Consider the following 14701-nt stretch of genomic DNA (forward strand, 5'->3'; position numbering starts at 1 on the left):
GGTGCTGGGCAAGTCCTGGGGACTCAAAGACAATGAGTTCATTCACCGGTGATGGCTCTCACCCTCATGCCACAGTCAGATGGGATAAAATAGATAGATGGTCCTCTGCTCTGGGCAGCAATCTGACCAAGCATGACTTCTAGTTATGAGTCACATATTATAGAAAACGTGGATTAAGTAGGAAACAGGAAATAGGAAAATAATCATTTCCTTCAGCTGGACTGAGGCGTCTGTGTCAGTGGCCCCATCTCCTGGGTTTTTCATCTCCCTCCCTGGATTTCATTCTCTTCTGTCAGCAAAGACCTTAAGGCACACCTTGCACTACTGGCCTGAGAACTTCAGACAGTTGACACCAGTACCCCAGACCCTTGCTTGATAAGACTCTGACTTTCACCAAGTTTGGGTTGGAAGCAGCAGGTTGTCTATTTCCTTAATTCTAACTAAAATAACACACACACACATTGCCAGAACATAGCTGTATGCATAGCAGGCCCATACATAGCCCAGCAAGCCTCATTTCTAATCTCAAAGAAGTTTAGGAGGTCAGCACACTTGTATGAAAAAATGGAGGCTCCTGTGTATGTGCTTCTGTGTGTGTGTGTGTGTGTGTGTGTGTGTGTGTGTGTGTGTGTGTGTCTAGGTCAGAGGGCAAATAAGTTGAAGGAGTTGGTTCCCTTCTTCAATCATGTGGGATCGAACTTCATCAGCCTTTGAGGCAAGCGCCTTTACCTGCTGAGTCGTCTCCCTGGCCCTCATTCCTGCAGCTGCCACTGTTTCTTCACAACCTATCCCATCTAGCAGGTCACCTGTCCGTCTCATCTTCCTGCGGCCTCTTTGAGCCCTTTGTGTTTATCAACCTCATCCTCACGATATCACTGTAAAATATGACGCTGGGGTCTCATTAGTTGGGTGTAGGGGACTGTGACTACTCATCCAGCAGACTCCCTGTTCCCTGCTCAGGCCAGGAAGGAGAGTCCCCTCATGGAGCCAGGTGCTCCACAATTTGGTGTCTTCTATAGGAGTGACATCAGGTGAGAGTGTGGCAAGAGAGGAGACCAAAGAGAAAGGGATGAACTCTGGGGGATAAGTGTACTTCTGGTACTCATTTTGATGAGCAGACAGGCCACACAGAGTGAATAACAGACAGGGAGGAAGTCCTACGAACATGGGAGAACTGATGTTCCCACCAGGCTCTCCATTAGGGACACCTACCATGAGGCTTTCCAAGGGTCCCGATTAACAGTTAAAACCCCTGAAAACTGCTCTTACAATTACACGGCTTTAGAAAACACTGTGACAAAAGAAACCATTTGGATGTTTAAGCGGTATTCTCTTTGGAGAACATCACAGATGCACAAACTGTCATTTCCTGGGGCAGGTTAAATGCCATCCCTTCAGGGACATGACGGTGTCCTTTTGTCTCCACAGCTGAGCACCATATTGCTCAGTTGATATCAAAAATAATGTTTTAAAGGAAACATGACTTAATACTCAGCTCGACAGGAGGAAAACACACGGCCATGGACAGTGAATCACTCATTAAAAATTAAATCAATCCGCCCACAACAGGAAACAGCATAAGAGAATGTCAGTGCTGGCTTCATAATGGAAGGAAGCCAAAACAGGTTTGTGAACTAGAAATTCCTGGGACCGACGGTGTGTGTTGGAAACCTCTAACATCTCAACGACATACATTTTCCAATCTGACCTCTGCTAAACCCCCCAAGTGTGGGGGGGCAGGGTAATACTGGGGTGTCCGTGGTTTCTAAGCACGTGCTGGCCTTTGCTGTGAGACACACACACGAGTGAGACAAGTCACCTTATGGCTCCAAGAACAATTCTGTAGAATGGATCTCAGGATAGTGAGGAGCCACTCTCTTGTTCTGCATCTCTGAGGATGACACCCAGAGCCTCCTGCACACTAGGCAATAGCTTGGCCACCGAGCTACAGCCAAGGTTCACTTTGTAAAGTCAAAGTTCACAGAACCCCAGTGTCTGTCTTTTCTTCCCACCTGTGAGCAGCAGAATGGGGAGAAAACTGACTGCTTTTCAAATAAAATTTCAAATCACTTTTTTTTTTTAGCAGATTGAGATCAAATAGAAGTAAGCAGAGCAGGGCTACAGGATGGCTGCTGTCAAAACAGAGATTATCATCACAAAGATGATACTTTACAAATCCATCCCAGTAGGGAAGGGGACTAACACCAGGGCCCACAGTCATGGCTGATAGACAGCAGTCAGTCACCATCTGTTGGGGACCTCTGTTATTAGCTCAGATCCAGCCTTCACAGAATTTTGTCTTAAAGAGACCTTTGTAAAAATCCTTACATAGCCCTTCATATTTTAGTCAATAAATCTGTATTCAGAGGGTGAAGGAACAAGTCCTAGTTATTTGGCTTTCTTAAAACTATCAAATTATCAGGTTACTTGTCTCCACTGTCTTACCGTCTGTCTTTATCCAAGTCTCCTCTAAGCTGCTGCACAAATTACACACTTGTTTTTTGCTAGAGCAAGGCCTCAGACACGAGCCTTGCAAACTAAATCAAACTAGCACCTAACACTTTTTTTAATGTGGTGTGTGTGTGTGTGTGTGTGTGTGTGTGTGTGTACACGTGAACATGTGTGTGAGGGTATGGGTGGAGACCAGAAGCTGATAGTGTTAAGTGTCTCTCTCAATCACTCTCCACCTTATGTTTCTGATACAGAGTCTCACTGAACCTGGGGCTCACTGATTTGTCTAGACTGGCTAGCAAATGAGACCCAGGAATTCTCTTGACTCTGCCTCCCCGGTGCATACATTACAGGTGTGCACCGCAATACCCAGGCTTTTATGTGAGTGCCAAGGATACAAACTTAAGTCTTCATGCTTGCACAACAGGCACTTTACTTTACTCCACAGCCCCCACAGCACTTAAAAAATATACAACTATGAGCCTACGGGAGATAACTACTGATAAACATGAGGCAAGGGAGCGGACAGGCTGTGCTGGAAGGAAACCTGGTCAGGGTGTGAAAAGAGATTAGACAACTGAATTTGGTTAGCAGATAACATGCGGAAATCTTTGGGAACCCTGGCCAAGATCAACTTGATGGTCAAGAGGTTGTTTCAAAACACAATGATCCACCCACCAGCCATGGGCACAGCCCATGGAACGTTTTGATTTGTCAGGGAGCTCTGGGTAATTGCATAGCTGTAAAATATTTTTCATAATGGAATCCTTCCTTTCAGCATATATATATATGAGACCTTACCTTGGGTAATGGCTATGAGAGTTAACTAGTGTTTAAGTGAGAAAGGGACTCTGCCAGTTCCAGGGACACTGGAAAGGACTGGTTGATTTTCTTTAATGGATTTCAAGATTGATCTATTGGTCTCCTACAGGAAATGGCACAGAGTTCATGTTCAAGGTAACATATACAAGGACTGGAGAGATGGCTCAGTGGTTAAGAGCATGCTGCTCCTGTAGAGTATCTGGACAGTTTCCAGCACCCATGTAAGGTGTCTCCCAGATGCCTATAGTTCCAGCTATAGGGGATGCCTCTGGGCTCCTTGGGTATCTGCACTCATACGCTAACACACACACACACACACACACACACACACACACACACACACACACACACTCCCTCTCTCAAGCAAACTATCATGTTAGCAGGTTACTAGCCCCCACCAAGCTTAATGCCTGTCCTGCTAACTTGTTCTCCAGCCTGCCTGAGTCTGTTTTCTCTGTGCATGCACTCTGTCTGTCTGTCTATCTGTCTGTCTGTTATATGTGTGCACTAATGGAGGAGCAGAAGCCGAAGAGACCCTCAGTAGTCCTGCTGTCTTATGCTCTGAGGCAGTTTTTGTTTGTTTGCTTGTTTTTTGTTTGTTTGCTATTTTGTTTTGTTTTGTTTTTAATGTGGAGCTTGACTAGTGGCCAGCAAGCTCCAGTGATTCTCTTGTCTCTTCCCTCCATAGCACTGGTGTTACAGATATGTGACTACACCAGATTTTTTTACATTATAAATGGGAATTGGAATTCCCTTGTGCAGCAAGGACTCTTACCCATTTAATTGTCTCTCTAGCCCCTGCTTCTGATTTTTAATCTTCAAGGTAGAGGTGGCAAGGCACATCCAGACTGTCTTTCAAGCAGGTATGAGGCCCACATGAGATAATAAATTTGAGCTTGTTTCATAAACTGCCAAGTGTCCTATATTGGATGCACCTTATAATAAATGGAATTTGTGCTTTAAGCATAATGCATTTAAATCATTTAGCAAAACAGGAACTAGACCAAGCCCTGCTTGCCAAATAGTCATTTCCATCAACATCAGAATGTTGTTTTTCAGTGGTCACATGATACGGTAGCTTTAACAAGCACACATGTCACTATGTAGCCTAGACTGGCCTTGAACTCACAGCAATCCTCCTGTGTCAGCCTCCCAAATTTGAGATCACAGTCATGAATTTCCACACCTTACTTATCTGCACCATTTCTCACTGTCAATCAGTCTGTGGACTTGTCTGGAATCAGCTTAACACTGCAGTATCATCAACATGCTCTTAAAAGGTCACAGAGATCCAATTAGCCCTCCCCACAAAATAGCACAAACCCAATCTCTCCTCTTGCATTTGCTTATTTCTGTTAAACTATGCAGAGAACCCACAATGTGAAGTGTCTTTGTTCTGCAGTTCCACAGGGATCTTTCCCCTAACGTCTTAAATGCCTTATATTAAATTTCACATCATATTGGGTTCTGCAAAGTCAGTTCAGATTGGCAGGTTTTGAAAAGATGCCGCCATCTAATCTGTTGCTTGATGTCCCAACTGCCATGGGACACACTCTGTTGATAGAGATGCCATTGAGAGTAAGTTCCCAACTACGTATCCGTCCTCGCACTTGGCACCTGACCTTGTTCCTAATTCAGAGGTCCAGTGGGTCTGAGAAATCTCCCTGTGACTCATCCCCACAATGGGACTTGCATTTCATGTCTTTCCTCCACTGCATTGTGAGTGACACCACCCCCACCCCAGGCAGCTGCTGCTGCTCTGTTGTTGTTCACACCATCTGTGCCTACCATTCGAGCTCCACAGTCAGGCAAACCTCACAGGGCGTGGGGCGGGGGACAGGGGAGCGCTGGCTGGCACCAAAGACAGTCATCTTGAAGACCTGCCCCATGCCCTGCTTCAGGCACCGCCTCCTCCTTTCCCAGTGTGTCATTTTTAGTTAAAGTGCCATTTCCCATATCCCAAAGGACAACCAAGAGGGCACTCTTGATGATAAAAGGCCTAGCTGAGAACAAGTGGAAACCATTCAGGTCACCAGAAAGAAAAGCTTCACCTTTGATTCCTGGTGACCTGTTGGCCCTCCAAACCCCTCCAGGACCAAACAGACAGTGGCTTCCTCCTGGGCCCTGTACATGGCTGCAGCTAGGGCTGTTGCAGGGCCAAACCGACTCTGGGACAAACCCAGATTTCCTGCACAGGGCTGGACAAAATTAACACAGGCATTTGCCAACTTTTGTTTCTCGAAAACCTTGGTAATAGTCTTTCACCTAAATTTTGGGCACTTTAGAAATGATATGATAAGCAAACATGAGAGAAATTCAAACTGACAAAGAAGACTCCCCTCGGGTTCCCTTTTACCTCTTGTCCAACTGGGATGATGCATGACAGCCATCCTGGCCTTGGGGACTCCATGCTTCTCTGCTAGCTGAAATGGATTTTGAGATGAATGTCTGGGTCTGCTGCAGGCACAGTGACGAGCAGGAGTTTATATGGAAAACCCAAGTTCCTTTTTTTCCTGGGGGTGGGAAGGGTGACTGATGGGGATTGCCTGCCTCTGTGTTTGACAATAGACTTCCTACCACACTGCACTGGGAAGCACTTCTAGAAAAACGGTGGGAGCTCTCTAGGGGATGGGACTGGAAAGCCTGAGTCACCCTCAGTTCCCAGAGTGCACTCTAGACCTTTGCCAGCTTCCAGGGGTCAGCAGGGGAAGGAACCTCTCATTGCTTCCAGAAGCTCTACTAATCCGAGAGGAAGCTCAGGGAGCCAGGAATGGACAGAAAACCCAAGAGCATTCAAAGGGCTCTAATCAGGCGTGGGCCACTCACCATACAGAGCTGCACCTCTTCCTGCGTTCTGCACACTTACTCTTGCTCCTTCCTGAGACTCCAAAGGCCAGCTCAGGGCATGCAGCTCCTGCTCTGCCCATTCAAGTCACTACGGACTACAACTGTGTTACTTTTCTTCCAGCTGTTTATATGCTTGTCAGGACTGAAATCAACTCTTCACACTTGCACAGCAAGCATTTTATCAAGTTTATTGTTAAATGCAAAATAAAAAGGCATAGCCCTTGCTTAAAAGGCTCTTCCCAATCCAACATAAAGGAGTAAAACGTTGACTCTTTTGAAAGTCAGTATTAATGTAGTTTTTTTTTATGGAAAGTCAAGGATGATGCCAGTAAAAGGAAGGCCTTTGGCAAGATGCATGGTGCCTACACATACTGAGGCTCAGTTCTCTACTTCTTTACTTAATACTGTGATGGTGTCAGCATAGGAGCAGGAGTGGTCACAGTAGGTGGTGCTTATGAACTTTTCTGCAGTCATCGACAAAACACTGATGAAGGCTTGTGACAGTCTCCATCCTCAGGGAGTTTACCTGTACTGCCTGATCAGACTGTCAAAAGTTCTAAGTCGGTCAAAAGCCAGTTTCACATGTCAGAAGTTAGAAATGATTCTCTGACCATTCACTGAAATCCTGAACTTTGTGCTTAGTCTCGGGTGTTTGCCAAGGAAAACAAAACGGGCCAGAGAATATTGCCTGTGGCCTAGGAGGCAGAGTCCTAATGAAGGCAGAGTAGATTAACTTGCCCTCTCTTTAATTATTCTTCAAGTCAAAAGAAAAGATTCCTGAAGTCAAAAGTGTGCACGAGTGCATGTGTGTGTGAGTGTGTGCCTGTGTGTGTGTGTGTGTGTGTGTGTGTGTGTTCATGGATGTTAGTGCACTTGCCTTTGCTGGCAAGCCTGCAGGCCAAGGCTGAAATTGGGATTTCTTCCTCCATCACTTACTTTTTGAATCAACATCTCTCACTGAACCTGGAGCTTGAAGTGGTTTTGCTATGCTGCCTGGTCAATTAGCCCTCAGGATTCTCCAGTCCCTGCCCACCTCCAGCACTGCAGTTGCAGACACCCACCTATTTTCTGTAGGTGCTGGGGGGGTGGAACGCAGGTCCTCACGCATGTGCAGAAAGCACCATGTCACAGAGTCATCTCCCAGCCCCATATCTTTAAAACCAGGAACGAATCAGGAATGGAGTGACTGGACTAAAGACACAGAGGCAAAGGTCAGGGCCAAGATCGGAGCTTCCCCCTGGATATCATGATCCACAATGGAAACACAGACACACAGAACGCCAGTTTAACATCACTAGGCAGGACGTTAGCTTCCAAATCTCTTTCTGGGTTTTAAACAGGGCTGTGGGGTGGGGGGCTGAGGAGCCAGGCAAGCAGTTCTCACAAGAACACTCATTTGGAGAGCTGCTGGCTCACCAGTGGGCATCAGGGCAATGAACCAGGAGGCTAGGAAATCCTAGAATGGGAGGAAGGAAGGCTGACTCTGGACAAGCCAGCCCAGAGTGCAGTGCCAAGAAGCACAAAGGTCACCAACCAGAATCTGTGTCCTGCATCTGACAAGAAGATAAATTCATGGGGCCCGACCCTTGAATACTTCACTCCAACATGGCAGATACATTAAAAAATGCTGCTCAAATTAACAGTGCTGTGTTTAATGTGCATTCATTCATAACAACACTCACCAGTCAACACCACTGGCTTGAGTTCCAAGAAAATAGAGATCGCTGACTTGCAATCAAACCTTCATTCCACAAAATTATTTCAGCAATAAGCCTCCCCTTTGTTCCCACTGTCACCATTTACCCAATCAGAGTTGGATGCCATTTATAATTGATGACATCTAACAAAGATGCAACACATAGCAGGGTGGTAAAACTCAGTAAGGCTTCCTTCTTTCTTAGCTTGATACATTCTTGATTATTCTTAGCCCACCTTACCAAAGCACTGAGAAACAGCCATGGAACTAGGCTGCCTTTGATAAAAGCAGGAACAACCACAGCCACTCACATTCAGATAGGGATATACCACGAAGGACCCCTTGCCTAACAGAGGAGGCCAGCCAGACAAATGAACCAATCTACCAACCTTAAAAATCTAGAATACAGTAAAAGTTTATTGTTGTTGCTTCTGTTTTGTCATTTGAGACAGGGTCTCATGTAGACCAGGCTAGCCTTGAACTCCAGAACTACTTGCCTCTACCTCCCAAGACCTGGGGTTGCAGGTATGTGGCAGCATGCCCCACTAACAAAGATATTTCAAAGAAGGCTGTGTCCTTAGGAAATGGGACTTTCTGTTTGACACTCCGGTGACCCTCACTAAGGGCAGCACACGGGCTAAGCATTCCCTTCTCTTCTTGTAGTCATTTCAAAACTCATTGGTGGAGCACACTCCAAATTTCAATACTCAGGAAAAACAAGAAGTTCATCTATGAACTTGAGGCCAGTCTGGTGTACGGAGTGCGTTCTGGGCCATCCAGACCTACAGATGGAGACCTTGTCTCAACAAACACAGGGAGGATTCCTCCCTCCCTTTCTTTTGAAAAGAAGAACAGCATTAAGTTGACTTAAATGTTTTTGAAAAAGGCTGTGAAGCAGGCAATGGTAGTATAGGCTTGGAATCTCATCACTAAGGATGCTGAAGGAGAAGGATTATGAATTTGAGGCCAACTCTGGCAACACAGTGAGAGCCTGTCTGAAACAAGACAAAACAAAAACAAGATTTGATCTAGGATGATATATATATATATATATATATATATATATATATATATATATATATGTTTTTTCTTTCTTTCCTTACAGGCATCAGAGATGTACAATTTGGTAAAACACAAGATCCCATGACACTGAAGCTTTTTCTTTTTTTCATATCTATAGTTAATTTTTATTCATTTTTATAATGTTAAAATCAAACTCAAGACCCTGTGATGCTAGGCAAACACTCTAGCACTGAGTACATGCTCAGCCCTTACCGTTTGGACAGAGTCTTGCTGTGTAGCCCAGGTTGACTTCCACCTTATGATACCCCTGCCTCAGTCTTCCCAATGCTTTTTCTTTTTTTTATTAACCAAAAATGCCATTGAGAAAAGCATCTTCTTAGCAGATTCCCCCCTCCCCCCATGGTAGCATATTCATTTAGGAAGGAATTCCCACTAGGCAATCACGTGCTGCAGTGCTCCCTAAAGGGCTCGGAATGTGTGCCACTGAGATAAGGCAAGGCCCTTGTGAAAGAAACAGGACAGAGAAAGGAAAGCACGTGGGAACTACTCTCAACAATGTGTTTCAAGACACCGAGTGGCTGAGCTAGGAGGGATGCCAGGAGGGAAGAAAATAACGAGAAGTGTGCTGGGAGCCGCTGAGGGAGTTGAGGCACTAAATTCACTTGTTAACCTCTGACCACATGGCTTGTTTCCCAACAAGATAAGCCTTATATGACAATTAAATCTCAGACATTTTTAGCTAACTAATCATACATTAGAAACAATTTTTAGAAAGTTTTGTACTCACCAAGGGAAAATGAGGGCTATAGTCTGGAAGAGAAAGAAGAAAAAGAGAGCATTAGTTTTCTGGGGACAATGTTAGTTGCTTATTTGAGCCTCCCATTTCCAACAGTACCAGTTGCCTACCCCCATTCTTGCTTCCCATTTCAGGGTCTTCTGGAGACTGCTTTATTTTGATGTCAATTTCTTTTTTTTTGCTACATGCATAGCCTTTCCACACCTATGCCCTACACCAAGCCTTCTTGTGTTCTCTGGCAGCCAGTTCAGGGTGGAATGTGGCTGCCCAGGGTCTGAAGTTTGATGTCCAGCCCGCAAGGACCCACACAGGCTGCTTCCCTAGTGAGGCATGTGAAGTCCCACCTGAAACAGTCGCCTCAGCTTCCCTGGCCACGGCCTTTCAAGCTGGAGACAGTCCTTTTACTCCACATCTGGTGTCATCTCTGTCTAGTCTGGCCACTAGTTACGTCACACGTTCTTTCCCATAAAAAGCATTACTTAAGATATAATTTATATATATGAGATTTGCCCACTCCAAGTGTACACTTCAGTAGTTTTTTAGTAAAGTCACAAATTTAATAACCCTCGTTAAAAGCGAACACTAGAGGCTGGTGAGATGACTCAGCTACAGCTCGGAGCTCTTGCAGAGGACTGGGGTTTGATTCCCAGAACCCACATGGTTCGCAATCATCTGCAACTCTAATTCCAGAGGATATGGCGCCTTCCTCAGATCTCCTCAGGTACTGCACACATGTGGTACATAGACATGCATAGACAAAACACCCATACATATTGAAATAAAACTTAATTTAAAAAGACTAAAAATCTAATCTTAGATCATTTTCAACATCCAAAAAGAAAACACACATACCACCCCACACACATGCACACCCCCCAACACACACACACTCACACAAGTGTTCACTGTCTATCATCCCGTTCTCTCTCTGGCCTCCTGACAACCACTCATCTACTTTCTGTGGATTTCCCTGTTCTGGGCATTTTGTAGAATAGACTCCTGCCATATATGGCCCTTTGCAACTAGATTCTTTCATTGAGAATAATGTTTCTGAGTCCTGTCCATCCCATAGGATCTTCTAGGACTTCACTCTTTCTTATAACAAGTATCTCACTCCACGATTTGTTCATCTATCCATCCGCTGGTGGACATAACTTCCTGTTACTGTTGATGAAGCAGGCAATCTCACATGAAGCTTACGAGGTTTCCATCTGCCTCTGGATGGAGCTGTGACTGGGTTGTGATTACACACTTAAACAGTTAAAGGGCAGGATCGATTTTCAGTTGTCAACTATTTTAAAATAGCTGGCTTCCACCATGCTGCTTTCCACCAGATGACAGTCCTGGCAAAGCTACTTACTTTAAAAAAACAAATATAATAATGTCTCCACAGTACAAATTATACCAAGTTATTATAAATTATTATACGGTTACAGATTTAGAAATTAACTTATGAAGTAGTTTTAAAGCCACAGAAGCAGAGAACTAATTCTGGTAACTAAGAAATTTCAAATCTGTTTGAGAAAAGTTTGTACTCAATATACTCCTAATAGAACAAATTATATCTGCCATGGCCATGAATCTGTAACATTGCACTGAGAGTCTTAGCCAATGGAATAAGGCAAGGAAAAGAAATACAAGATATGTGAAGGAAAAAGAAAAAACATAACGCTTATTTCTGAGTTGGCATGATGGTTTACATAGAGAATCCTAAAGAATAAGAAAGCCCCTGTACCTGATACATATACTTATCTCACAGGACACAGACAGCACACAAATCTCAACAGTAGTTACACAGGCTAACAAAAAGCTGTGGAGGGAACAAGTGGGTGGATTCTTTGTTTTTTTTGTTTTTCTTATTCCACACTTAGGGAAACTGATAGCTCCAGCACCAGACATTCATCTGTTAACAAAAAAACCAAAAGCACACATGATCTGTTTGCAACTGAAACTATATGCCATTGCGTCATGCACTAGGGAAGGTATCTAAAATAATGAAGAGACACCATGCTGAATCACATGAAGTCACAGAGGGTTCCCTGTGACAACATGACAAAAGGCCCCATATAACACAACACCCAAGCACAAGGCAGAGGTTCTCTGAGTGTTGGTCACTGTGGGTGGGTGAACTACCTTTCTGCAGAACAGTTTATTATAAACCTTCACCCTTTCCATTCACCTTAAAATACCTAGGAATGATGCTAGAAAGAGTGTTAGCTTGGAGTCAAGCAGTGAGAAAAGCCAAAAGTGGACACTGCCTCCACATTTCCATGATAATCAACAGGAATGCTCAAAACTACCTTCCAATGCTATGCTGACTCATTCTAATATGAAATAAAGCCCAGTGTTCCACAGAGGCCACTGAGCTAGGACTGCAGCCGGAGGCAGAAGGCTGGGTCAAACCAGACCAAAAAAATAAATAAATAAAACAAAACAAAAAACAAACAAACAAACAAAAAAACCACAAAGGAAAGAGCTAGTTTGGCATGGAAGTATGAGCTGTTTTGTCCATAGCTGGATAAACAACCAAATACAAATGACAACTCCAAAAAAGCTTTGAAATAGTATTTTTCTTCAAACGAAGGTTGAGCCCCAGCCCCAGGACCTACAGGTAGCACATAGGCTGTGAGTATTCTTGGTTTGTGGTTCATGCATGATCGAATGACTATCAGTTTCACTTATAACAGGACCAGAGCAAAACCAAACCCAAACAGACGCTGAAGGAAACATTTCCTTTAGCCCGAGGCCTTGTAGACAGTTACCATTACACTGACCAAAATCTCACAAGAAACATTTAAAACCTGGGGGTTGAGGTGGCAGTTGATGTGGGCAGTTTGTTCAACATCCTTCCACAAACTAGAGGCTTCCTGCTCTTATCTAGAAAGCCAGCATCCTCCAAAAAGGGGAAGGAGGGAGGAGGGGGGCTGGTGCGCTTGTTCAGCAGGGAGGGTGTTGAGGGGCCAGAGTCTGTTGCTTCCTCCCTCCACACCTCACAGCCATCCTATGAGGCGAGGTGGGGGGGTGACCCTTAAAGATGAGGACCCTGCAGCCTGTAGTGTGAGAAGGTGGGGTAGTGGGATGCTCTCCCAGTCTGCTCTTGGCTGTAACCTCTGGTCTTGCTTGCTCAAGATTTAGGGTGGTTGCTGTGCCCTCTCAGTGAAGCTATAATTTCTTTAGGGCAGTCTTATCTCCCCTCTATAAGTCCCTAGTATCTGGGGCACAGCTTGGCACAGACTGGGAATGACATTTTGCTTTGGGCAACAATGATATTTGCAGGTTCATCCCTCAAAATTCCTTGCAGTTCCAGGGAAAGCTCTACTGTGTTTAGTCCAGAAACACCTAGAAATAGCCAGACAGGCCCCACTCCTCCTCTGGGGAGGGAGAAGTCTTTGGGAGTGGTCTGAACTGACCTGCTACAGAGTTAGAGCAGGGCTGGTGGTGCCTGAGTACCCAGCCACATTCATTCTGCTTCCATGAAAAGCCCAGCCTACCCTGGGAAAGAGGGAGGTGACATCAGAAAAGGGGAAATCCACCCTGAGGAAGGCCTGAGGGCAGGCAAGGTCAAGCCCAGGAAGAGAGCTCCCAAAGGAAGTGACCAGCAGTTAGGTTTGGTCCTGATGGTTCCTAAGATAGACGCCCCAGTAAGCAGAGTCACTGTGTGCCACGCTTCGTAAGAAGACAGAGTGCAGGGCTAGAAGTCCTCGGGACTGCTTTGGCAGAGAATAATGTTATAGTTGCTGCTGAGGTGGACAGAGCTGGCCAGTCTTTCTGAACTCAGACAAAAGCGAAATGGCTTTCCACACACCCGTGGCCCACGCGCATCTCAGGCATCCCTGTGGGAGGCATTTTGCTGCAACTTCACAGGCTTTTCTTTTGAATGGGCACAAAAATTTAAAAATCGTCGAAGCACTTGCAATTTATTTTAAAATTCTAGCAACATATCTTCTGTATGCATCATGTATCAACATGAACATTTTTATGACAGTTGAAGACTTCATAAAGCAAAAGGCACACAGAATTCTATGTGGGGAAATACTGGGGACATTGGCTTTGAACAAGTCTTACTGTGCATAATCAGAACTGGCCAAGTTCCTCCATTCTGGCTGCATTCTCTTGAGACTTCTGTTTCCCCAGAAGGCACTGGTAAACAAGGCAAGACCACTGGGGGAGCAAGAATTGCTATCCACTGTCAGCCATAGTAACCCTTAAGCCCAATCACTATACCCACGAACTTACAAAGTGGCCAAACAGCGGGGCATGGCTAGAAACAGGATAGTAACCAAAGCCTATCAAGAGAACCACAGGCAACGGGGATAGCTGTGCCCCAACCATGCCTCAGGCTTGCCTGCATTCCATCAGACAGCCACACTGTGCTGCCAGGGGGTGTGGAGTGATGAGAACGTGTCGTGTTTCTTAAATCATCCAGGCTGCAGATTGCACTGGTCTCATGCTGCCAAGTCTCACAGTTTCCCTGTTTACCTTGCAGACACCAGCAAAGCTGCTGCTTTCCCATCTTCTGATGTACTGAAGACGGGCTGGAAATAGTGGCTGAAAGTACAAGGAAGTCTCCACACACAAAGGAGTAGTCCATAGCCACTGAAAAGCAGGGGAACCTTCAAAACAATGCCACAGAGGTGACATTTTCTCAGCTATCCATTTTGTGAACCCAAGACAGACACACATGCTTTCTAAATATTTGACAATTTCTAGCAATTAGTCCCAGGCAAGCCACCTGCCTGCTCTCTACCAGTACATATATGACACTTCTCTAACTGCTCACTGTGGGGTGCCCTCTTTGCACAGGGAACTGTGCATATTAGTAAGCTAGGGGAACCCCTATTTGCAAGCACAGGCCTGGTATTTTCCATATTGCTACACCTGTCTGCAGAGTTGTGACTGCCCTGGAATTTAGGAGTGTGGCAGTTTGGATCTATTCTCTTCAGAGACACAGGTGCTCTCTCAGCTTGGGGGTGGGGGGATGTTAATGATTTGCTCATCTCTTGATGAGCAAATACACATACTTCTTCCATAGTGATACAGTGGCAGTCACTGTCATGGTTTGGACC

The 14701-nt window shown here is 45.1% G+C and overlaps 1 protein-coding gene across 2 annotated transcripts in view; it reads right to left on the bottom strand.

Moving 5' to 3' along the window:
• The window catches only part of Ptpre (protein tyrosine phosphatase receptor type E), a 139894-nt gene that overhangs the window by 71270 nt on the left and 53923 nt on the right, over positions 1-14701 (bottom strand). Inside the window, exon 2 of one of the 2 annotated variants that reach the window (XM_040752549.1) lies at positions 9627-9649. The gene's annotated coding sequence lies outside the window, so the exon portion shown is untranslated. Of the gene's footprint in view, positions 1-5629; positions 5724-9626; positions 9650-14701 lie in introns of those variants that run through there. The other variant, XM_040752555.1, reaches the window with a different exon arrangement.

The sequence above is a fragment of the Mesocricetus auratus genome, unplaced genomic scaffold, assembly GCF_017639785.1.
Source record: "Mesocricetus auratus isolate SY011 unplaced genomic scaffold, BCM_Maur_2.0 Super-Scaffold_4256, whole genome shotgun sequence".
Taxonomy (NCBI): domain Eukaryota; kingdom Metazoa; phylum Chordata; class Mammalia; order Rodentia; family Cricetidae; genus Mesocricetus; species Mesocricetus auratus.